Consider the following 23750-nt stretch of genomic DNA (forward strand, 5'->3'; position numbering starts at 1 on the left):
CAGGGTATGTTTCTTGTAACACCACCGGTGTAGTGTATATTGCTCTGTGTACGGTCTGCCCGGCATTCTATGTTGGTATGACCACCAGGAGCTTGGCGACACGTATCAAAGAGCATTTATACTACATAAAGACAAAGGATTCAAAAAGTGTACTATTTAAACATTCAATTACCTGTACAAATTTTAAAAAATTTGTTTTTACTGTTATGGAAGTCTGCCAAAAAGATTTAAGGGCTGGTGATTTTAAAATTACCTTGAACAAAAAGAGACCTTATGGCAAATTGTTGAAAGCAGACCACTATCCTGGTCTAAACGAAACAATAAACATAAAATGTTTTTTAAAACATAGGAAATTATGTATTGACAAACAACATGATTTACCATTGTTTACTTTTTAAAACATGAGTTTTGGATTATCTAAGATAGTTTTAATTAACAGTTAAGTAATTATGATGTGATTGGAAGGTGTATATAAAGGAGTGTTTTACATGTATTCAGTATTCTGAGGAAGTCAGTCGATGAAAGCGGTAATTAAAGGTTTTATACTCTATTTTTTGTGAAGCATCCTGCATTTTTTCATCTGAGCCACTATTTTCTGCCTATTTTAGTTTATTTGATTGACTTTTGGCTGTGTTTCGTATACAATTATTATTTTATCTAAATTATTGCTCTTCTATACAGTAGTAGCAAATTAAACATGCATATCCTAACTGTAGAAAGCAAGCATGCATGCTTTAGTCTGTAGCACAAGCGAAATGTGGGAGTTATTTCTAATACTGTAGTCAGACACTGCACATTCAAATACCACAAATAACCAACATATAGCCAAATCATTTAAAAATATTACAAAATAAATTTCAACTGAAGTGGCATAAATGACCCACTGTTAACTTAATCTATATAATCTGACCAAGCATATGTGCAATATATGCACATTGTAAGAATTATTTTCAGCAGTCATCAGTTGTAGTTTGTAGTTGTTAAGAAGTATACTTAAATGAAAAAGTAGAAATAAAATTCTTTATATTGTAATAATTCATTGTATATCACATATGATGGTACTAATTCTCTCTTTTTTTCCTCTTACCCTGACCCTTACCTCTTTTATTATTTTTATATGTGTGATTACAACATGTTCATATAATCCATTTCTGACAACTCACAAAATGCTTTACAGCACAGGGAGGTAGGCCAAACACTGTGGCTCAGCCTGCCCCTGCTCCACCAGCTTTTGCAACAACACCCAGCACATTTGCAACCTAACCTGGCAGTTTTGCTTCTGCTGTCCTTGCACTACTGGGCCCTCCACATTAGGTAGCATTACCCTGGCAGTTGGTGCTGTGGTATCCTTTGGGAGTATTGGTAGAGGTGGGGATTTTGTCACCCTCCAGGAGTTGTCAAACTTGGTGCATAGGGTCGAGCAGACCACCAATGGTGCAAGCCTATGCTGGATGGAAAAGATGGTCTTAGTTATGGTCCACAGAAAAAGATATCAAGCACTCTAGCAACCAGCAGAGTAAGGGGACAGTGATGACACTTCTGTGAGTTAGGACGAGCTTCTCACTGTCCCCATGTTTGATGGGCATGGGCATCCTGTGTCCCCTGCCTATCCCCAATCATGGTGTCCCCCAACGTGTGTCCCTCACCATCTATGTGTCTTGTCTTCTTTGTCCAGTTTGTCTGCATCCACTTCCTCACCTACCCTACTTACCAACATGAAGTAAAAAATAAAAAATGGGCACCTGTCCCACAAAAAAAATATTGCCATACATAGCACTCCACTTCACACTTGTGTCTTCTCAACACACTTGATTCAGTCCAGTTGGCTATACAACATGATTGTTGTTACCCATCTTTGTTGAGGTGATAGTCCAAATTCAGCTAATATTCTATACTTATTTTCATTTTAAACTATTGAAGAAGTGGATAGTTATGGTTCTTACTTACTTCCCTCCTGCACAATCCTCTATTGCTTTCCCATTGTTCTTCCCCATGCATGCCCCATTTCACAACTTTCCTATCTACCCCATTTTAACACCTTTATCTGGTCAAACAAATAGACTCACACATCACACAGACATAAGTGAAAACACCCCAATGAAGCCTTTCACTTTTTGTCTTCTGTGTTTGCATGGAGTTTGGCATCATGCACTAATGCCGAGTGACTGTGAATGGCTCTTCAATGGTGCTGCTACCTCTCCACAATGCTGCTTAAACACACTGAACTAAGGTAACACACAGTGAGTACAGAATAAAGAATTATTTCATTGCATTCTAAATACATCCTTAAAAGTATTAGATACACCTGGATTTGAACCCTGTGTCATCTAGGCTCAAAAGAAATATCTCAATGCACTTACACCTAGTATCACAGAGTCCAATAAGCAGCGGGTGTGTTTCTTACAGTCCCACAGGGCTTGTGATTGATTGTCGCTTAATTATGCGAAAATGGGAAAAAGCAGTATACATGTGTATATTGCATGGCAAATACTTGGCTACTGATTGCGCAAACCAGCTGCTTGGTGGTGCAGTATGAAAAGTGCACATTAGCATGTATTACTTATGTTTATTGTCCATTTATTCTTCATCTCATGAAAGCACATGTAAAAACACAACCAAGCAGAAGTCATTTTTTACGGAAAGAACACATATTTACAATGTAGCTACATGCTACCTGTACCCATGCACTTGAAACTTGGTCTCTCAGTATTTGTTCCCAAATATATCAACTAAACTACAGAAATAAATAAAAAAATATATTTTATTTGCAGTAATGTGTACATTTGTTTGCATATACTTTGGAAAGCTGTCTCTTAATGCAGAGCCCCTGTAATCACAACTACGCAGGTAAAAGCTGCACTCTCTAAAGCCAAAAACACAACATCCATGGGACCGGATAACATCCCAGGCTGCATTTTACATGAACTTCAGAACTAACTGGCTCCCCACTTAAGCACCATGTTCAATAATAGCCTCGCATCAGGCTTTGTGCCCACTGAATGGTGCACAGCAACAGTTATCCCACTCCACAAAGGGGGAGCCACCACTGATCCCAGGAACTATCGACCTATTAGCCTGAGGAGCCTGGTCTGCAAGGCCAGGGAACTCATAAACAAAGACATTGGTAACCTCCAAATTCTGGATCCCACCCAGTTCTGGTTTGTGAAAGGCAGATCATGCCTCCTGAACCTGATCGACTTTTTTGAGGCAGTCAACAAAGCCATAGATGAGGGTAAGGTGGTTCACACAGCCTATCTTGACCTCGCCAAGGCTTCTGACACCATCCCCCATTCTGGAATTATAGCTAAACTCACTAAACTAGGTATAAATCCCTACGTCACAAGATGGGTTGCCAACTGGCTCACTGACAGAACCCACACTGTAAAAGTTGCAGACTCCAAATCTGACCTCAAAGTAGTGACAAGTGGAGTACCACAGGTTTCCGTCCTGGGACCTCTCCTGTTTAGTATCTACTTCTCTGAAGTACAGGCTAACACAGAAGGCCTCTGGCTAACGAAGTTTGCAGATGACTGCAAACTAGGAGCTATAGTTGAGTCCCCAAATGATGTGGACATCCTACAGAAGGGCCTCACTGAGACAGAAGCATGTGTCAGAGGTATGGCCTCAAGCTCAATGGCAAAAAGTGCAATGTCATCCCCTTTGGTAAAAACTCTATGCCCATGAACTACACATAGGCAGCAATCTACCTAACACTGAATGTGTGATAAGAGACCTTGGGACCCAGGTGGACAGTAATCTCTCCTTTGATAGTCACATCACCGCAGTAGTAAGGAAGTCCTTCTACATGGCACACCTCATCATAAAAGGGTTCTCATCCAGGAAGAAAGAGGTCATTGTTCCCCTCTACTCGACACTCATTAGACCCATTGTAGAGTACAACGCCCCTTTTGGAATGCACCTCACAAGACATCTGCAGCAGCTGGAAAGCCCACAGAAGTACCTCACAAAGAGGATTACTGGCCTCAAACAAATGCCCTACACTGACCGCCTCAAAAAACTCCAGATTTACTCCGTAACATATCGCCTACTCCGAGGTGATCTCTGCCTAACATATAAAGCTATGTCAATCCCAGAGCTGTTGGACATGCTACACCTAAAGAAATCCCAATCCCTCTCAGCTACACGCTCTAGGGACCTAAACCTTGCCACCACAATAAAAAGGACATGCTGGAGGGATAGATTCCTGTCCCAGAGACTTCCTATACTCTGGAACAGGCTACCCATCTATGTCAAGCAAAGTTCTTCATTAGCACTCTTCAAGAAAAATCTTGATGAGTGGATGGGAAATAGGAAATACACCCCAGCGATCACTTCTGTCTCTCTGCTCGACAGTGGCACAGGACAATAACTTTTTTGGGTGGCGTAAGCCAGGGAACCTTGTTGGCTAGGCTTATGTAGGCCCTTGGGCTGATAGCCTAGTACCTATCTATGAACTTATGGACCTATAAAGTATACCTGCACATTGGAAACACAACAGCAAATAGTATGCTTTGCACCATCATTAATTTGATAACACGCAGATCTTTAAAATCTTGACAGTTGCACATGGCTAGCCATCCATTTCATACAGGTCTTACAACATATTCTCCCAAATATCTAATGATTATGCCATCCACTATAAATTGTCCTGCAGCATTACAACGGTCCAACTTGTACCATGGCACTTGCATTAAGTACTGAGTTGTCTAGCTGTTGTACCTAGTTAGGTTGGGGCTCTAATATCACTGCAGTAGACTGGTGTGTGTGTGTGTGTGTGTGTGTGTGTGTGTGTGTGTGTGTGTGTGTGTGTGTGTGTGTGTGTGTGTGTGCGCGCACCTAGTCAGAACAGCATAACTGTGTTTGCTGCAGTCATCAGTACAATCCCATGGAGTACCAGTATTTTGACAGTTGTACATGCCTTCACATACATTTATTTCAGGCCTCACGATATCATCTCTGAAACATCCAATGATGATGTCATCCACTATAAATATTCCTGTAGCATTCTAAAATTCAGAATTTGCTGTGGTGCTTCTGTTAAATACTGAGTTTTCTAGTTGGTGCACATAGTTGGAGGTTTTAATCTCACTGTTACCAACTGGTGTTTGTGTGTCTGTTTGCTCAGTTGGCTGACATTGAAGAGACCATTTTGCACCTGCATGTGGTACACTACTATTACCATCATCTTCTCACCAGATACTGCTGATGTCATGACTTATAAAGTGTTGTCTGTCACTCTCCAAGTCACATTAGTGCTGTGGCACTTGCGTTAAGTACTGATTTCTTTAGCTGGCATACTAAGGTAGGGGTTCTCATTGTAGTCAACTGGTGTGTGTGTGTGTGTGTGTGTGTGTGTGTGTGTGTGTGTGTGTGTGTGTGTGTGTGTGTGTGTGTGTGTGTGTGTGTGTGTGTGCATGTGTGTGTTCAGTTGATTGACATTTAAGAGAACATTTTACATGAGCATGTGGGGCACTGCTATTACCATCTTCTTCTCACCAAACTCTGCTGATGGCATTAGCTATAAAGTATTATGCAACACTATAAAAGCCAGAATTGTGCTCTGTAAATAGTTAGGTTATGTAGGACTCTATTCCCACTGCAGTCAACTGTGTGTGCATTCAGCAATCTCTATGGTGACAATTTCAGATGATATGTCAGTCTACAGCTATGTCCAACCCTCATCCAAACATCTTGTTATAGCATACAAGACAAACCTGTGCTGTGGCAGTGACATTAACTACTGCATTTGCAAGATACTTTACCTACACATATAGGTGTTCTAATCTGACAGCAGGCAACTTACTTGTCTATACATACAACTATCAATTTTGAGACAACTTTACACATTGTTGTGACTCCACATCCATGCCCTATACTCCTTTACGAATGTTCTCCTCAGCATACTCTATGCTATCATACTCCATAAAAGTTAAAGTGATATAGTTACAGTTAAACATATGCGATTTTGCTACTGTGACATTGCATGGCATTCATATTCTATACCAGGTGTGATGTTCAAATCAGGCCAAGTCTACTGTTGTGTGTGTGTGTGTGTGTGTGTGTGTGTGTGTGTGTGTGTGTGTGTGTGTGTGTGTGTGTGTGTGTGTGTGTGTGTGTGTGTGTGTGTGTGTGTGTGTGTGTGTGCGCACGTGTGTGTGTGTGTGTGTGTGTGTGTGTGTGTGTGTGTGTGTGTGTGTGTATACTCGCGTGTGTGGTTAACTGTACATTATGGTCATTGTATGGTCTTTGGAATAGCTCTTTATTTCACTACCACTTGGGGTGCATTCACGTAGCCCCATGCATCCTCCTTTTTCCTCTTGCCACATGATATTCTTCCTGCAGAGTGTTGGAGGATGTCCTCATATCAAATACGCATCCATACATCATGAAGCATAATCCTTTCCTGAGCCTCTGCAAGCCATCGCTAGACCAGTGCCTGTATGATTGCTAATTCTGTCATGGTTTAGTGCACATGTCCCAAATGGACAGTGGTAGAATGCAATGCAATCCAAAAAATATACATATAAGCATAATAGTCTTGCTATCTTCCATAGTATAGATATAGGGATATACTTTTACATGGTATAGTAATAGCTAGGATTTCATGTGATGTTTGCCATTAGCCTAATAATATCCTATGACCCTGTGAACAGTTGACAAGTTACTGTTGCTGTCATTGATATGTGCAATATTGAGGTGTGGATGCAGACAGTATAAATTCACATTGATTACATGGTCACATAAGTCTTGTCTCATACACATGTTGTTATGCTGTGATATAAACAACCAATGTAACACATGCTTTGATACAATTGCAACCTTGTGGAATTCATTGTATGTGCAGCTGTGTTGCTATACCCAAGGATTACTGAAGTGGTCAGCAGCACCCTTGTGTGACTATTAGCATTTGTATCAGGAAATGTTCTGTGTGAGCCACAAACAACTAATCTCTAATGTGTCCTGATATGAATATTTTCCCATACAAGGGCGTACATCGACATGCGTTCTTTTGACTGGGGTGGGACATCACCTGATGCATGCTTGTATAGATACATCCTGACTCTCTTTATCTGTGGTAGACCAACAAGTCATTGTGGACCTTTTCTAAAATGACACAGGTAATATCCCAGCTTTGTGTAAAAGATATGTGTGATTGGTTCAGGCTACATCATGTCTGCTACATCTATTTGATGTCCTTAAGAAGGTCAACAAGGGCATGCATGATGACAACCCTATCACCCTGCATAGCTTGACCTGGTCAAGACATTTGACACACATCCACAGTGAGGTATTATTGAGACACTGTCACAAGTGGCCATAAACACCTATATCACTAAGTGGGTAGACCCTGGATCACATATGTGACAGATAAATATGTTGAAGTGTGTGAAGTGACCTATATCTAGAGTCCAGTGATCAGGTCCATACCTCAGGGCTCTGTGCTAGGCCCTGTCCTGTTCATTATTTAAGTCTCAGATGTCAAGAATGACTTACACATCCTTTGTCCAACCAGCTTTGTGGAGGACTGCAAATTGTGTACAGTCATTAAATCCAAGTGTGATATTGGTATAATACAGACAGTAACAATTCACACAAAAGATTGCTGTCACAGTCATGGAGACACAGGAGATCAACAAAATTCTTGGAGGACTTGTTAAGTTATAAAAGCATATACACAACATAATTATAATAAAGACAGCACACTCCTATGAGCAGATGGAGTAGTATGTGACCTGTGTGCTCAGGTAGACGGTATGCAGAATGTCCACCAGCATGTGCCCACAGTGGTGACTACTCCCTTGTATGCAACACAACTCCCGAGTATGTGCGGAACATCCACATCACAGAGCATTAGAGTTCCACAGTTCTCAGCCCTCATCACACCAATAACTGAGAACAATGCACCCATTTTCATGTACCTCACAACACATCTATCATAGATGAGTTACTCAAGTGTACAGTATTTGTTACAATGAACTCCCATAAATCCTATCTACCATACCTAAGTATTCTTTTTGTTCTATAAACATTAGTGGTTGAGGATGCAGAACTCCCATCAAGGTATTATACAAGATGCATTTGTGATACGTGTTCCTGTGATTCACACAGTAAATACATAGCTGATTGACAACATGGATTACATTTGTGACACTGTGGATTCTGCTATATATATTCCTTGCATACCTGTCAACTAGCCAGGATTGCTTATAATCTCAAATACAGGTATAATAGTGCCCCCCCCCAACACCTCCAGCAGATATTAAAGTTTGAGGAAGGTTTGTTTGATTTATGTTATACATTGCTTACAAATCATAATAGTTTTACATGTGTGTTCTTGCAGAACCATCTATGATCACTCACAATCACATATGTTATGTCAAAGACATGGGATTACTGGTGGAATTATTATGATATTGTCCATGATTGTGCATGCTTCTGTCTACTATTGTCCCTTAGCCTGTTACTATGTGTCCTAATTTGATGAGACCTGTGCAGACATTACATTTATATTCAGGCAACGCATTTTGCACAGCTTCACAATATGCACCTAACCCCTATTGTGTATACTATCCCTGATATATGTCCTCTCCATTGCTCATGTCAGGATGCTTATATCACAAAGAATCTTCTCCACTGATATGTCACCTTGTGTGACAGTCACATAATATACAATAACTGTGCAGTCTGTACTGTATCATCCTGATATGTGATTAGTGTTCATGCTACAATTGTCTTTCATTGACATGCTCTGATCTGCTGTACATTAGCATGTTTCATCTATCCTCTTCTCCTTCCTACAATTAATCTGTGTGTCTTTTTTCAACACACACACACATTTCCTGATTATTTATATATAATGCAGTTTGTATACCCTTATTAGTCATTTACACAACTTTTAATCAGTATACCCAAATAAGGCTTCCACAATACTCTGTACTGTATGCACTTTCATGTAAAGTGTTTTAAATATATACATTGCTTCATTACTAACCCTTGCAATGATTGTGGAATTCCTTGCAATCCCACAGACCTAGTTTACCTGTAGGTAAACGGGTTTACATGTCTGCTCATGTCTGTGTTGCCTTGCATGGTTTCCCAGCTGGTAACACTGTTGCCGGGTATGAATCTGAGCATGTTTATGTTCAAACACAGTGCACATCATACATATGTAATTAGCTCTGCTGCTCACCGTACAAACATTTAAACGGCTTGTAGGCTTTGTGGTAAGCCTACACAGAGTTTATTGAATCCCAGGATAATTTTCTTTAAAGTATTAAATGAATGCTTAGGTAAAGGGATAGTACAGGAAGAAATATGTAGTTGTAATGAGCTAATAAAATCTATATGGAAAAAAGATATAAGGAAAATAAAAGAAATTGGAGACATAACTTTAGGCAATACTGATTCTAAAGTATTCATGAGAATAATACAAAAAGAATGTAAAAAGTATTGATTGAAGTAGTTGGAAATTGTGCACTTGGTGTAAAATGAAGAGAAGTTAAGTACATAATAATAGTAAAGGAAATTATAAGCATGATCTTGACAGAAAAAAAATATTAAGCAAGATTGGTTATATGTGATGTGCAGAAGACATCTGATACGTTATGAGACAATGTGGAAAAATTTGGAAGTATATGGTATAAGTAAAAAAAAAGAGGAAGTTATAAAATCTTCTTATGAAAATCCATGGGTGAAAGTAAAACGTGATCAGAGTAAGAATGGAGTTAAGCAGGGGTGTCCATTAGGTAATTATATTTTTGTTCTAGTAATGAATACAATTATTCAAGCTTTTATGTCAGATATGGATGAATTATATTGGAAGATGGGAAAGAAAACTGAGATATGAGAATGTCTGTTTTATGGAGATGTTTTGCTTATTCTAGCAAAAGATAGAGGATGGATGAATGAAAGTATTACAAGAATTTAAAAGTTATTATAAGAGACTGGTTTAAGATTGAGTAAAGGAAAAGTGAGGGTCTTGGTGAAATAAAAAGAGATGAATGTGACTGATTATAATAAGAAGGAAATCAATATATTAGGGGTTAAGTTTGGGAAATATGAAAACGTACTAAATAAGTGGAAAGTGAAACAGAAAGAAATAAAAAACAACGTGCATTGTAGACAAGTTTTAACTTCTATAATAAAAAGGTGTATATGTTGAATGCATACATTTTGTGGAAACTTGCATATGTTGTTGAAGTGTATATGTTTTCAGGAAAAATGGAAAAGGAATTGCTAGAAATATTTTTTCAGTTTTATTCAGGGTTTGAGATCAAATCCCATTAAAGGAGGAATAATATTCGATAAAAAAGAAGTTGTTGAGTGTAAAGTCTGAAAAATCCTATTTTTTTAGCATCAATGTACCTATTTTGGGTTATTAATAGCATGAAAAATGGGAAAATGGTGAGAAAACTGTTATACAAGAGGTATAAAGAGACATGGAAACAAAGGGATGAAAGAAATTATGGAAAGAAATGAATATATACATAAGGCAACACTATGGAAATTAAAAACTGATAAAGGTGGTAAGAAAAAGAATGAATTGCATAAAAAGTTATGCAACATTTTTTTTCTTGTATATCCATGGAGTGATTTATAAGATGATGTTAGAAATGCAAGAAGGCAACAAAGGAAAAGTTTGAAGATTTCTATGAACCTGTGAATTTTTTGTGGACCACTCTTGGGTCATGGGGGACTCTCTCTAAAATACTAAATAAAAATTTCTCATAGTTTGGACACACAGTTGTGAGTCTGAATAATGTGTTGTTAGTGTTTTTTTTGCCTATGTTGTCGCAATCAATGTTCATACACATGCTGTTTTAATCTTTCTGTTTTCCCAGTGCAGAAGGCAGGGCAGGAATCTTATTTAGTGATGTATACAAGTCCTGTGGTATTATTAGTTAATTTATTCATTTATTTCACATTTGTTAACTGGGTTAGTCCAACTGAGTTTGCAAACAAATCTATTTTCTGTGGAGACCCAAGGGGAAAACCCCCAGCAAACATAAGTAGAGATACAGGGACAATATACAAATATTAAATAACAATCACAATAGAAGATAATTGTAAAAAAGAAAAGGCTATTAACTACTTGCATTGCAATGATTGTAAGCAACCCATTTTTAGTGGAGACCTGAGGGGAAAAGACCCACCAAACATAAGTAAAGAAACAATATACAAATATTAAATAACAATCACAATATAAAATAAATGTAAAAAAGAAAAAGTTATTAACTACTTGCATTGCACTGATAGTAAGCAACCCATTTTTAGTGGAGACCCAAGGGAAAGAGCCCCAGCAAACATAAGCAAAGATAAACATACAGGTCAAAAACTATTAAAAATAAAAATGCAAATACGAAATTAATTATAAAGAGAAAAACAAAAGAAAAAATTATAAACATTAAGGGATGCACTGATAGCAGTGGTCTAAATTTACTACATATAAGAGTAAAAACAAAAAGATAACCATTGTTCAAAAGAAGGAAAATGTACAGACATTGATAGGAAGTGGGGGGGATAGTGTGGAGAATGGAAGGGGGAAGAGAAAGGAGCGGACTATAGTAGGGCTATAGTAGTAGAGCTGAGAGTATTAGGAGGTTAGTTTAAGCAGAAGTTACTAACAGAGAAAGAAAGTTAGGAGAAGCAACAGGTTATACAGTAGGACAGATTAAGACTATGTGTGGTCAAGGCAACGGCATAATTTCAAGTTTAGTAGGTGGGATTTAAGCTCCTTTTTAAAACAGCTAAAGGAAAGGGTGGATCTAATATGGAGAGGGAGTTTGTTCCAATTTAGTGAGACAGAGTGCTTGTAAAGTAGTTTGCCAATATTCCTTTTGGGTTTATAAACTGAGAGAAGATGCTGATCAGCACTCCAGAGAGGCCAGGGGGAGAGTAGAGAGTAACATGGGAGGCGAGAGCAGGGCATGCAGAGGGAGAGGGGTTGTAAGTATGGAAAACGTAGTGTGGAGTTGCAGTTATAGGAGAAGGTGCGGGAATTCCAGCCACTGAAGTTTGTTTAGTGATAGGCAGTGATGCAACAAGAGTGGCTGGCTTAGAATAAATCTGGCAATTTTGTTGTATATTTTTTTGCAGTTTCTGCATTGAGGTAGTTTTGATATTGGTAAGGATGGGGGAAACATACAGAAGACTAGGTAAGAGAAATGCCTGCGCAAGAATGCATTTAGTGACAGTAGCGAGGAATTTTTTGTTCCTATAAAGTAGTCCAAGTTTTTGGTGGGCTTTTTTGATTGCCTATTGTATGTACAAGTCAAATTTTAGTCGGTCATCAATTATTATCCCAAGGAGTTTGGTGTGTGAGGCAGGGGAGATAGTGGTGCCATCTAGGGAGGAAAGAGAAAAGTTGGATTTAAGGTGAGAGAGTGTCTGAGGTAGGAAGAGAAGGAGTTGAGTTTTCTTCGGGTTAAGGATTAGTTGATTATTTCTGAGCCATTTTTCAACAGAGATAAAGGAATTCTGTGTTAGTGTGTGTAGTTCAGAGATAGTATTGGAGATAGATAAGAGAGTAGAGTCATCTGCATATTGTATTACAGATGAGAGACTGCAGGATGAATGTAGGTTGTTGGTAAAAATGTTAAAAAGGAGTGGTCCAAGTATGGAGCCTTGGGGTACTCCTATTTGGATGGCAAGGAAGGGTGAGAAAGCCTGCTGCCATCTAACAGCTTGTTTTCTGCCAGTAAGGTAGGATTGGAACCAGCCAAGAGTAGGAGAGAGGTTTAGTTCTGAGAGTTTGTTAAGAAGGATGGGATGAGACATGGTGTCGAAGGCTTTAGATAGATCAAGGAATAGACAGGAGATGAGGAGGTTGTTGTCCCTAGCTGCTGCAACCTTTTGAGTAAATGATAGTAAGGCAGTTGAGGTACTGTGTTTAGGGTGGAAACCATGTTGCAAGGGGGTGAGAAGATTTTTTTGTGAATGAGATAGGACAGTAGTTGAGTATGTATACATTTTCAAGGATCTTAGAGAATGGTGAAGACTAGCGATTGGTCTATAGTTAGAGGGTTCAACAGAGTTGCCACCTTGTGCAGAGGGGTGGTATAGAAGGATTTCCATTTTGCTGGTACGGTAGATTCCTGAATGGAGCAGTTGATTAAGATAGATACAGGATATGCAATAGAGTCAGCAGCAATTTTCAGAAATTGAGGGGGGAGTTTATTGGTGGACAGAGCACAGTTCTAGTTTGAGAAGCAGGGATTTGACATATTTAGTAGAAACAGGCCGCAAGGGAAAAGGGTGAGAGAGGAGCATAGAGGTTTAGGTGGATGTGACGGTGACATAGAAGAGTTGGGATGAGCAGGGTTACCTGAGGGTAGGAGTTTAGAGATGCTGTCTATGAAGTGTTTGTTGTGTAAGTCTGCAGTTTCAGAGGGAGAGTGACAGGGGAGAGGGTTAGGGATTGTAGGAGAACCAGTGTGGAGCAGGGAGTTGATAGTACTCCAGAATTTTTGGGGGTCATTTAGGTGAGAGCTTTGAAATTTAGTGAAATATTGGCATTTATCCAAAATAATACATTTTTTACATGATTTCTGAGTTGCTTATAACCTTGGAGGAAGGTGGGAGTTTTAGTGGTTTGCCATTTTTTCCATACAGCATCTCTTTCATGCATCAAAGCATAAGTAGCTTTGGAGAACCAGGGTGCAAAATTAGATTTGGTTCTGATTTTGCGAGTTGGGGCAAGAGAGTTTAGGACATCAAGGAAAATTTGGTTGAATTTAGTAAGAGCATCATTGAGTGGGAGAGTTTTTAGGAAACACCAGTTGATGGCAGAGAGTCTATAGTTAACGGTTTCAGGGGAAAAGTTAGTCAGTTTCCTACAATCTCTGTAGAAATGGGGCTTAGAGAGATGAGGACAGTGCCTTAAGACAGAGATGAAATAATGGTCACTAATAGAGTCAGGGACGTTAGAAGGGTTACAATAGTTGTTGGGAAAGTTGGGCAAGATCCGGTCAATTGTGGAACCAGTAGCATTTTTACAGTAGTGGGTAGGGATAGTGATCACTTGTGAGAATCCATACAGGTTTATGAAATATTGGGGTGAGTCACCAATAAGGGAGTTCCAATCTATATTAACATCTCCAAAAATGATGGTTTCATAGGGGATGGAGGTGTTTATGCAGGAGAGTAAATGTTTAAGGATAGGGATGTTTTTACCTTGGGGGATATAGATAGAGGTAATAGCAAACTTCCTATAGTTATTGATGTGGCAGTCTAGGAGCAGTAGTTCAGCAGGGGAGAAACTAGGCAGGGTAATGTCTATAGGTGTTAGCATTAGTGAAACAGAGTATAGCCAGGCTTTAGATAGGGCAAAGATGTGAGGTTTGTGTTGGGCCAACTACGTGTGATGTTTGGAGGTTTTGTTGTTTAGTCTTTGGATTTTCATTGCAGAGATAGAGAGATGTTTGAGAATGTTTTGGGGGGACAGCAGAAGTTGGAGGGGGAGTGGAGAGAGGGGAGGGACCAGGATTGGGATGGATGTCACCAGAAACCAGAAGAGCAAAGACACAATGGAAAAGGTGAGGGTGGTCAGTAAGAGGAATGGCGTACTTGAGTTTGGGCTTAGGAGTAAGAGCGGGGTAGGCCACAAGTTTAAATTTAAGACACTGAAAGGGGGAGAGACAAGAAAGAGAGGGGGAAATAGTCAGTGAAGCTTGATTATATGTTGGAAGAGGTTTGGAAAGGGAAAGGTGGGGAAGAGGAGAAGATATGGATCTTAGTTTGGTAGAAAGTGCTTAGGGATAGTGACATTAGAAGTGGGAGAAATAATAAGGATCGCATTGTGTGATGGAAAAAGGAGGGGAAGAGTTATAGGGAAAAATATAAATAAATATATTAGGGAAGGGTGATGGCTAGAAATAAGTGGTGTGACCATATTTCAGTATCACCCTACCATTATAAATATTATTAATATCCTCTATAATCTCATCACCTACTAAGATAAATTCACATTGGGAACACATTCCACATTTGTGAGTCCCTTTGTTTCTATCAACTAAATTTAAATTAATTTCTTTACACTGTCGAACATTCTTTTCATATTTTGAGAAGTCTTAAAAACAAAATGTGGTTCCAAACCAACTATCTTATATGTTCTTTCATTTGCTCTAAATATTATCTAGTTGGTCTTAATATTTTTGATCTCATTAGATCAGATTAGATTAGATCTTTCATTTGCTCTAAATATTATCTAGTTGGTCTTAATATTTTTGATCTCATTAGATCCCTCAGTATATAGAAGGATCAAAGCTCTCTCATATCAGTGGTACGTTGTTAAGGCCACTGGAGGGTACATTACTTGGAATGTCATGAGGGGCCATTATGACAAGAGCCTGAATCCTCTACACCGACTACCAGACTGCTGAAGGAATTGTGAGTATGTTTCAGTACAGTTCCAAGGAATTATGAGTTTCAGTGCATTTTCAAGGGGTTATGTGTTTTAGTTCATTTTCATGGAATTGTGTGTTTCAAAGGAGGAGAAGTTTACTGCTGCTCATACTAAGTCTGTTTTCAATGGTGCAACTAGCTTTGTTTAGCAGATGGCAGTCACTGTTTATGCTGTATAATTTGAAAGCGGTGTCAGTAGCATAACTGACTTTGCTGCAGAAGGCTGTGGATTCTGCTCGCACACCATGTAGATGGAGTGCTGATATTGCATTGCCCTTTAGATTGCTGATTATTTGGTGCATTTTAAGGGGGGATAGAGGTTTTACACTGTGGGTCCTCCTTTATATGCGATGCCTAGTAACTATGAACCTGTTGTCAGTTTGTCAGTCATTCCCTATTGCAATATTACCAGCTTAACAATTATTTAATGTAACATAGGCAATAAATTCTTCAAGGGCAGCAGACACTGAATTTGTACATTAAACACTGAAATGTAAAGTTGTTTGCCAGTAGCAACCTCTTCATTAGTTAAAGATCTCTTTAATGTGGAATTATTCAATGACTTTTACTTCTGCAGAGATTGTGCTTATTGACTGCTATTGTTGGATTGTAATCACAGAAGATTGAGTGGCCCTGTATGGTTGAAATTTTCAGAAATTAATAGTTTTGTCATTGGTTCATACATTTAGTTTCATTGCTTACTGGAATTGTGTTAAAAACTACAAATTTAAAACACACTCAACAAAGTGTTAAAAAACAAGTGGTGCCATATTATACAAGGAATATTACTTAATACAATCAGGAAGGTAAATCAAAGAACACATACATTTATGCATGGCCCTAAAAATGTGTGCAAGGAGTCTATGGTTTGAAAACAGCCCAAAGGTAGACTTAATCCTCCACTGGTCAGATGCATTTTCTTTGAATGTGGGTTTTAATGCCATTTCAATGTGAGTTTCAAAGGCAGAGATGTTTACTGCTCACGCTAAGTGTTTTCACTGTGAGACTGTGTTGTTTGTTTAGCAAATGGCTATCAGTGTTTGTGCTATTTTATTTCAAGATCTGTAATCATTGCCGAAGTAAATAAGAAAACAGTATGCACACTGACAGATTTCAACAGTATTTGTGGTAACTGAGGAGAAATAGCCAAATAATGAAACACTGGTATAGCTGAGAAGAGGGCTGCTGCAGGAGAGGCTACTCTGGAGGGCCCCATGAACCAGCTCTGATCATAATAATCAATACTTTTTTAATTCACTATTCTTTGATTATTGATGTCAAATATTTGGGTCTATATCATATAATCAAATGCTGACAATGTTGAATGCTCTAAAGAGTGAAAATGCCAGAACTCAAAGTTCTGTTAATGAGATTGCAGTACAGTGAAGGTTGGAATATTTGGCCTTTCCTCACTGTAGTGCGATCTTAGAGTTAGAATATATATTTAGTAGGGGGTGGGACACAGACCCCCACAATAAGAAGTTCGAGTTCTGGCATTTTTGCTTTTTAGAACATTCAACATTGTCAACATTTAATTATATGATATAGACCCAAATATTCTATGCAATGTCAATCATGAAGTAATATTACGAGCCTGTACTACATTGCTTTTATCGAATGTGCATCAATAGTTTACTGTCAGTGATTAATTATTAGTTGTTCAGAAGGCAACATACTTTACTTTCACTTGTCTATATTATTGCATATGTAGGGTATGTGATGGCAGACAACGAGGAAATCAGAACATTTTTTAAATACCCATCTCAATCCAGTGATTCTGATCAACAGATTAGTAAGAAAGCAAGTTATGAACAAGATGAACTAACTGAATTGGCTAGGTCTGTTCATGAAGGCACTGAGAAAGGCACTGACACACCATCCTCTGTGTTTGTGGAGCAGACAGGGACCCCACAAACTGTACATTCAGTTTTTGTTTGTAAAAATTACAATTGCTCAGAAACGTTATCATTTTTACATGAACAAGTCCAATATTACAGTTCCGTTGAGGTCTTATTTCATAACACTATAAATCCACAGAGACATCACCAGTTTCTGTACTACAGTGTGGAAGACAGCAGGAGTTCTTGATTATCCACATGTAAACAGATATACCCTGGAGCTCTGGCTGTGGGTTTGCACCCCTCTACAAAAATATCTTGCAGGCACCCATGGGGCCATATCCATACTGTTGGAAATATAGCATTCATCAAAATTCAAACTTCTCCCTAACAGGGGTTTATATTTATCACTGCATCCAGTGGATACCTCTGTATTCAACATCCATACTAATTTAGTTGGGTGGGCTCTTTCAATAAATATGTTTTCTAATATTAATCTTTCTTTGTCAAACATCAACCTAGTAGACACAATTATCATTAAGAGTATAAATTGTCCTTTGACAAGATTCTTTTTGAAATGGAAAGGGGAGAAAACTATTGTAATTCAGTGCTCCCTTTTCCCTAATATAGTGGGATCTCACAATTAGTGTGTGTGCAAATGTACATATATATATATGCGTTTGTGTGCAAGTGCTCATACACACACACACACACACACACACACACACACACACACACACACACACACTAGTAGGGCTCCTTGAAAAAATATAGTTAAAACATTTTTTGTGGCTTTTACTATAATTTACTTTATTTTTGAAATACATTTGCACAATATGAATTATTTTCAGACAATTTGTGACAACTGGAACTGTCCTCCCTCATAGTTCCGTCAATCAATTGCCCTATAACTATATATCTATATATATATGTATGTATATCTGTGTGTGTTTCTTTAGAAGGCAGTATTTCATGAGTTGAGAGTGTCAAAAGGCAAATATTTTTGTCTAACTTATTTTGAGTCCTTTCAAAACAGTGGATTTTTAATGACTACTGTACATATATCAAAATGGATAACAGTGTGACCTCAGTTTGTGAGCAAAAGCAATTTGTGAATACCAAATCTGAACTTTTCACTGTTATACCTTTCTAAATGTAATATCTATAATGTATGCTACAAGGGCAGTTTAATGTGTGATAAGCATATTTGCATGATAGATACCCCTTTCCTCTGAAGTACTTACATATCCTTTTCAGCCCATCTTTTGTTATCACTTGGTAATTTAAGTATTTGCTCTGTTTAAAAAAGTCTGCTTCTAGCATAGTCTAATTTTATGTGAATGGGGCACAAAATAGTTTTGTATAAAATAAAAATACTTCATTCATCTCCAATCACTGACAGGCATCTCTACAAAATAGCAGGCATTACAACAGTATGAACTTACATAGGAACTCTGGCTACACTGAAATCTAGTACATATTGCTTGAGGTTAAAGCCTTTATGACGTTACTAATATATTGTGTAAATCAACAAGGGAATCTGGTGTATGCGGTATTGCTAACACACAGGTGATGACATGTTTTTCTTTCTACCAAGTATGCACCATTAGTCAAAAAGCAGCAGTTGTCAGTTCTTGTTCTTGGAGTTAAATAATTTTGCATTAATATGACAGTCGTTATAACCTGGTATGTCACCGTTACAATAATATACTTAGTAATAGTTATGTTAGGTCAGATATCAGCTTTCAGGCTGACAGCAGTACCAATGTCCTTTGTTAATTAATGAAGCCTGGTTCTATTGTGAAACATAATATCTTTGAACATTAGACACATACAGATCAATTCCTCCCAAAATGAAATTTCTCATACCTAGTTTTTTTTCTGTAGAATCACTCTATATGAATAGCCTGGAGCTTAATTTAAATATGCCCACTTGTATAAGCAACTTGTGGTTCTGGAATTGCAGGTGGGGCTGCCAACTGTCAAACTTCACTGATCTGATGGAAAACTTTTTTTTTAAACTGTTTTTATATGGTGCAAAAAATAAATATTTTCAACAACTTCCATTTCTAGGATCCTAGCAGCCCATGAATTACATCATAGAAATGTAGGTATACTTAACCTATGAGGCTAGACAGCTGACTGAGCTACAGTTAGATACATTTCTTTTATAAAGCCTAGTCTCTGATATATCAAGCAGCCAAGTAAATTGCAACAGCAATCACACTGGATAATTTTTTCTTGGGGGGGCTATCCAAGTATCAAAACTGTCTTCAATATTGTGGAAATACCAGTGCAATTCATGTGGTATACATTATTTTATACAGCCCACTCTAACATACAGTGATCTTGGAGTTAACACACACAAAATGCATGTCTGTGAATACTGCAGCCGTCCCCCTATGCTTGGTGGGAGTACACTGGGACAATTGACAGGTTTAATAGCAAGTTTCTTAATATGCAATTTTTCTGTTTTAAATGCAATTAATTTTTTGAACTTTCAGGATTCATAGCATTAGGTATCAGTTGTTGTACATCTGATAGAGAGTCATTTTTCCTGTTTCTGAACATAGCAAATAAAAGAAAAGGATTGTATTAACAAACTGCTCAGCTTGGCCTAACGCTAGTAGATAACAATTTTCCTACAACATTTTAGAAATTACATTCTGCCCATTGAGTAGAGCAGAGGGTATGGTACCAGTGTGGTTAGTGTCACTGTTAAGTGCAGGAGTTATCTCTGGTTATTGTTTGGGTAGAGGTCGTATGCTCTACCCATGTTCTTATGGATGTTTAAAAAGGCATGTAGATAGGTGGTCAGGTTAATTTAAACTATTCCAGGTTTACAGCTGTTGAGTGTTTCTTCCTATATCACAGCTGCAGAGAGGAACATTTTCTCATTTGGGTTTAGTTATTAAACTTGAGTAAATGCCATGGAAAACTAGTTGGCATGGGTTAGTAATACTTAGAAATAGGTTGCGAAATCAATGATCATTTCATTAACAACATGCTACTGTGTACTTGCTCTTTACTCAACCTGATGCAGTCTTGGAGGTGATTATATATATACTAAGAGGTAATAAGGCTAACAGCCCTGAATATGGTCATAGGGAGAACTTTCCCCATAACTTTCATGACTTATTCTCATTTTTTCCAATGTTTGCTAAAGTTGTTTGCTGATGGAACAGTTGTCAGTCACACAGCCCATATCCATTTACATCATGCCATCTTCCAAAAACATGATTTTATACTTTTCCAGGCTATTCATGCTATTTACTTTTAAGAAAAAGGGAAAGAGACTTTTACGATGAAGTACCTGTGTATATCTTAAGACAAATGATTTGAACATGATGGCTTTACTATGTTTTAAGGCTTTCTTTAAGGAATATAGGCTGAGGGATACAAATGTGGTAACCATCATCCTTTAAAATGTGGAAACTGATAATACAGTGTTACCTAAGTGATAATTTAAAATATCTATAAGACATTGCATTATGACATAAACAGGATAATACTTTTCAGTAACCTTAATGTGCAGAGTTCTATCTGAACATAAAGTATTGCAAATAAATATATACGAATATTAAAATAAAAAAATAAAGACAAAGAAAACAAAAAAAAGAGAAAGAACAGTTTATAAGACGAAGCAGATAAATCCAAACAAGCTCCGAATGAAGGCCAAAATGGCAGAAGCTAAGATTCTAAATTTAAAAGCCAAGTTGTCATGTTCTCAGTTTGTTAGCACAACCCTTAAAAGTCACTGTGCTGTACCTGATGACATGACAAAATAACTAGGCTTGGCAAGGGCTCAGTGATACATGAAGAGAGTAAAATGGAAACACATCCTCCATTATGACAGAACGTTTTGTCATGATAATGCGCATGTATGACACATGTAGGTAAGTATCTTATGGCATTCTGTAAAGGCTGAGCACAGGCACTGCTGATCTTTGACTGAAACGCAAGATGCCCTTACATATAGTGCAAAGGAGGTAGATGCTAACAGACATAGGTAGGATTTAAGGATAAAATGCAACAAAGTGAATATAAGTAGTATTTAAGAATAACATGCAATATTGTGTGCATGTGTTTTTATACACTTGTATCCAAAAAGGACTCTTGGAGTGATAATTGTAATGTTTCTGAAGCAGAACATTAGTTCAGAAGATTGTTACAAACACAGAATAATAATTTCAAACTGGAGTTTCCTGATGTTTAACTTGAAAGAAATGATCTGTATTTCATATGATTGCACTTTCAGAGAACTCAGATTTAGTAAAGAGCCACTGCAAATTCCATCCTGTGAAATCATTAAGTAATTATGCCTGTCAAAAAAAGCTTACAAGACCAAGTTTTCTGAAGCACAAAGGTCACATTGTGATGCACAATTATACATAATATAGCATTCACTAAATATCCTTTGAAAACTAATTCTCTTTCTGGTTTATGACTGAGTTTGTTATTTCTTTATTCAGCTTTAATTTCATGGTCAGGGTAATGAAAAGTTCCAAATATTATTTATAGACATAATATGTAAAGATGAGGAGTTTAAATAGCTATAAAATAAACACTGTTTACATTTATGGAGTGTTTCCATTCAGACAGTTAGTCTTTCAGATGACTAGATATCACAACCTTTACAATCTACAATAGTCATATAACTATCCTTAGAAATTGTCATTCATGCAATAAATGTTCCCTACAATGTACATCAGTGCATTAGATGAGGAGTCTCATCCAAATATATTTCATCTCTTCTGAAAAAAAGAAATACTCCCCCTAATTGTGTTATCTGCCCCTACAACCTCATATGACACCCATTAAATCCTAAATGCCTCCTTATTTGGAATATATTCATCTTCACTGCAGTATTTATATCTTCAAGAAGTTTAAAAGTTGCTGTTGTATTCCACTTGTTTTTCTCAAGTGTTTCTCTTGATTGTTGTGTCTTTCGGCTTTTCCCGGTTAGGGGTCGCCACAGCGGTACTCCGGTCTGCTAATGATTGGTAGTTGATTTTTACGTGCCGAGTTACCAGCCCTGATGCACAACCTTCAACGAAGGAGTGTTTCTCTTGATAAAAATCTTATTTTCATCACAATAAATAAAATTACATATTCACAGAGAAGTGTTTGTACAATGCAGTGATGGTGAACCTGTGACACAACCTACTGTTATGCAACCATGGAGTTGGTATATGTCAGTTTAGGGTTATGTGGTGTCCCACATAGGGTATCAGACAGGCAAGCTCCTACAAAAGATTACTTTAAGATTCACTCAAAGTGTATTACAGTGATGTTCCTTTACATAAATGGTACTCACTAAAATTGTGTATGGGGTGTTATCATGAATCCATGTTTTACTTTCTCTTGACATCTACTTGGCAGCAGCTAAACAGGTTGAAGGGACCTCAGTGTTGAAGCATTTTATTTGAAAGAGAGCAATCAGTTCACAGTGCCTTAATTTAGACCTTTGTCAAACAGCTAGATTAGAATACACAATATTATGAACCAATGGCTGATGTATTACCAGATGAGCCACCCTGATGTCCAGTCTCTTGGCTCAAACTCTACATAATTTGTGCTGCCTTTTTCAGAACTGCAACTATTCTTTCTTTCTTTTAACAGAAACTCTGTCATCATTGCATGGGTATGTATTTCCACCATATCCAGTAGGCATCCTTTTCATACCGGTTAGTGAATTAAGGTTACCATTTGCCTATCTTTATGCTGAACTGTCCCTTTGAGCAGCTGTGTCCCGCAAGAGAGAAAACAAAAGATTTTAGGACCAAAAATATTTCACATTTTTCTTTAATATTTACATAAACAACATGAAGAAGCAAAAGTTTACAAGAATGCATTTTTATTTTGGCAAAACGTGAAGTACAGTCTTTTGTACTGGTTGTTGCTATTGTTTAGCCTGCAAAATCTAATTTCTGTAAAAACATGTCCATTTTTGGGCATTTGAAAAGGTGGCATCCCTTTAGTGAATGCATAAATCAGTAATGGTATTTTATGTTCTCTGTTTATCTTCAGTTGATTCAATCTGCTTCAAACTTGCTTCTAGTGCCCTGGACTCCACTCCTGCCAAGGGCTTTAAAGTATATAGTTAGTACTGCTAATACTAGCATGCTTATGTTTACAAAGGTTTTAAAATATAGCCTCTAAGTTGGCTAACTGTAAACATGAGTAGTGTGACTACTCCTTTCTTGGTTAGTAAAGGAAACATAAACATTAGCTTCTCAACAGTTGTTGGATAATGAGTCAATGTGTTTCTGAGCTCCTGGCATGAAACTCTATACTAGTCTTTCTGTTTTGTACAGGACAAATCTGCAAAAAACTACAATAAAGAGCAGTGCAGTTTGTGCTATGTGATAGAGATGTGCTTTGGGACTCATTGCATGGCATTAGTTGTGTCTGTCACATACATTATGTTTCTCCTAGTGATAGAGTGGATCCACCAGTAATCGGACTTACTAACACAGCCACTTAGACCATTTAGCAATGCAACAATTG

This window comes from Protopterus annectens, chromosome 14.part0 (genome assembly GCF_019279795.1).
Source record: "Protopterus annectens isolate FY-2018-M chromosome 14.part0, PAN1.0, whole genome shotgun sequence".
In the NCBI taxonomy this organism is placed as follows: Eukaryota; Metazoa; Chordata; order Ceratodontiformes; family Protopteridae; genus Protopterus; species Protopterus annectens.